At 52.7% G+C, this 3,374-nt stretch overlaps 1 non-coding gene across 1 annotated transcript; it reads left to right on the forward strand.

Moving 5' to 3' along the window:
* The first annotated feature begins 1,048 nt into the window (after positions 1 to 1,048).
* On the forward strand, positions 1,049 to 2,920 carry LOC138362538 (small subunit ribosomal RNA). The gene has a single exon (XR_011227748.1). It is a non-coding gene; the product is annotated as a small subunit ribosomal RNA (ribosomal RNA).
* The last annotated feature ends 454 nt before the right edge of the window (positions 2,921 to 3,374 follow it).

A 3,374-nucleotide genomic window follows, 5' to 3' on the forward strand; every position in this document is an offset into this window, starting at 1 on the left:
AGCGACCGACCATTGCGTCTTGTTAGACATACGTAACTTGCAGGCGAAGGCGGCCCTCCTCGCACATGTCGTGTGGTTCCAGAGCCCAGGCACCTCGGGGTCCGGTGTGCGCGTGCGACCGATCTTGTTCATGTGTTAGACATACGTAACAGTGGGCGAAGACGGTCGGCGAAACTCGCGCATGTCGTGTGGCTCGAGAATTGCCTTCAATTCCTCCCTGGAGTGAGTAGTTTGTTTCGGCAGCAGCTCTCTCTCCACACAACCCCCCATCATCCTCCTTCCCGCAAGAGCATGATCCCGATGCTCGATGCAAACTGAGAACTGTCACTGCACACGCTGCGGCATCTCGGGTCCGGTGCGCGAGGCGAACTTGCATTCTGCTAGACATACGTAGCATTAGGCGAGAGCGCCCGTAATCGCGCACGTCGTGAGGCTCGAGAGGCCTTCAAAGCAGCGCCTCTGTATTGTGTCACGACGATTCCTTCCGATCTCCGTGCGATCACTTCTCCAGCCTACGACTGCACATCGAGTCAGCTATCGATCGGTCTGTGTGCATGGGAACAGAGCACCAACCTTCTTCCATGTCATGGGAAGGCTGAACAAAAACACTGTGGCGTCGCCTCTCTCCACCAACGAGGAGGCGACAAACCACACGGCACCTCGGATGCATTTCCGACGGTTCCTTTCATATAAAAGGGGTGACGCCGAGGAAAATAAGACTCGCGTCCCTACCAAAACGAAAAAGACCACCACCACCTACTCACTTACTACTGCTCCTCCTCCTGTTTTTCCAGCTTGCCGTGTTGAATGACGACAATGACGAGCAGGAGTAATCTCGGCGGGGTAGTTATGATCGTTCGTCCACGCGGAGTAACTGCTCTCCTCCGCCTCTGTTCGTCTAACGTATCGACATAACGCCATACTGTCGGGCTGCTAGAGAGTCCATAGTGAGATTTAACTTGCAAAGCAGGATTAAAACGCAAAACCGAGGGGAGCGAGGGGTGTGTGTGTGTGTCTTGTGTACTATATATCAGTAGTACTGTTGAGCTACCTGGTTGATCCTGCCAGTAGTCATATGCTTGTCTCAAAGATTAAGCCATGCATGTGTAAGTACAAGCCGAGTTAAGGCGAAACCGCGAATGGCTCATTAAATCAGCTATGTTTCATTGGATCTGTAAACCCACTTACTTGGATAACTGTGGTAATTCTAGAGCTAATACATGCATCACGTCTCTGACCGCAAGGGAAGAGCGCTTTTATTAGTTCAAAACTGGTCGGGCCTCGGTCCGTTAACCCACCCGTGGTGAATCTGAATAACTTTTTGCTGAGCGCACGGTCTCCGCACCGGCGCCGCATCCTTCAAGTGTCTGCCTTATCAGCTTTCGATTGTAGGTTATGCGCCTACAATGGCTATAACGGGTAACGGGGAATCAGGGTTCGATTCCGGAGAGGGAGCCTGAGAAACGGCTACCACATCTAAGGAAGGCAGCAGGCACGCAAATTACCCACTCCCGGCACGGGGAGGTAGTGACGAAAAATAACGATGCGAGACTCATCCGAGGCCTCGCAATCGGAATGAGTACACTTTAAATCCTTTAACGAGGATCTATTGGAGGGCAAGTCTGGTGCCAGCAGCCGCGGTAATTCCAGCTCCAATAGCGTATATTAAAGTTGTTGCGGTTAAAAAGCTCGTAGTTGGATCTCAGTTCCGGACTGACGGTACACCGCCTGGTGCTTACTGTCACGCTCCGAACAGCTAACTAGCCCCGCCGGCTCGCACGGGGTGCTCTTCATCGAGTGTCCCGAGTGGCCGGCACGTTTACTTTGAAAAAATTAGAGTGCTCAGAGCAGGCTACTTTAATGGCCTGAATGTCTATGCATGGAATAATGGAATAGGACCTCGGTTCTATTTTGTTGGTTTTCGGAACCTGAGGTAATGACTAATAGGAACAGGCGGGGGCATTCGTACTGCGACGCTAGAGGTGAAATTCTTGGACCGTCGCAAGACGAACTACTGCGAAAGCATTTGCCAAGGATGTTTTCATTAATCAAGAACGAAAGTTAGAGGTTCGAAGGCGATCAGATACCGCCCTAGTTCTAACCATAAACGATGCCAACTAGCGATCCGCCGGCGTTATTCCCATGACCCGGCGGGCAGCTTCCGGGAAACCAAAGTCTTTGGGTTCCGGGGGAAGTATGGTTGCAAAGCTGAAACTTAAAGGAATTGACGGAAGGGCACCACCAGGAGTGGAGCCTGCGGCTTAATTTGACTCAACACGGGGAACCTCACCAGGCCCAGACACCGGAAGGATTGACAGATTGAGAGCTCTTTCTCGATTCGGTGGGTGGTGGTGCATGGCCGTTCTTAGTTGGTGGAGCGATTTGTCTGGTTAATTCCGATAACGAACGAGACTCTGGCCTATTAACTAGTCGACGGATCTCCAGCAATTGGTGTCCAGTTCGCAACTTCTTCTTAGAGGGATTAGCGGCAATTCTAGCCGCACGAGATTGAGCAATAACAGGTCTGTGATGCCCTTAGATGTTCTGGGCCGCACGCGCGCTACACTGAAGAGATCAACGTGTTCTCCCCCTCCGAGAGGAGCGGGTAACCCGTTCAATCCCCTTCATGATAGGGATTGGGGCTTGCAATTGTTTCCCATGAACGAGGAATTCCCAGTAAGTGCAAGTCATCAGCTTGCGCTGATTACGTCCCTGCCCTTTGTACACACCGCCCGTCGCTACTACCGATTGAATGATTTAGTGAGGCCTTCGGACTGGCGCTCTTGGATGTTCTACCCCTCGCGTCTCGGCGCAAGGGGTTCTCGCCTCGAGCTGACGGAAAGATGTCCAAACTTGATCATTTAGAGGAAGTAAAAGTCGTAACAAGGTTTCCGTAGGTGAACCTGCGGAAGGATCATTACAGTTTGTGACGCGAGAGCTGCAACCATCGGCTCGTCGTCGTCGTTCGAGTATTCTTCAATGCGAAGAAGGCAAGGGTAGCCTTGGGAGCCGCACCCAATTGCCGTGGGAAAGGAGAAAGCGGATAAACGGCGGGGAGATCAACACCCACTGTGAGACAATAACAGGTCTGTGATGTCGGACTGACATGACATGTCAGTCAGTCCGACCGGCGCAGGTCACAGTCCTAGCGCCGTATACTGCTTTAGAGTCATCTGTTGGGGCTCGCGACACCCGTCACCGACATCTTTCTTCCTTGTCCCCGGTCGCTCAGTGGCTTCCGGCACCCACACCATAGAGAGAAAGCAGCAGGCGAAGACGCTACTGCTCCTCTCGTTGACAGGGCCGGCGCCTGCTACTCTGGCGGCGTCTAGTGCTGGGTTTTCCTTGACACGCTTCCCAGTGGGCCCCTCCCT

Source organism: Procambarus clarkii, unplaced genomic scaffold (genome assembly GCF_040958095.1).
Source record: "Procambarus clarkii isolate CNS0578487 unplaced genomic scaffold, FALCON_Pclarkii_2.0 HiC_scaffold_1973, whole genome shotgun sequence".
Classification (NCBI taxonomy): domain Eukaryota; kingdom Metazoa; phylum Arthropoda; class Malacostraca; order Decapoda; family Cambaridae; genus Procambarus; species Procambarus clarkii.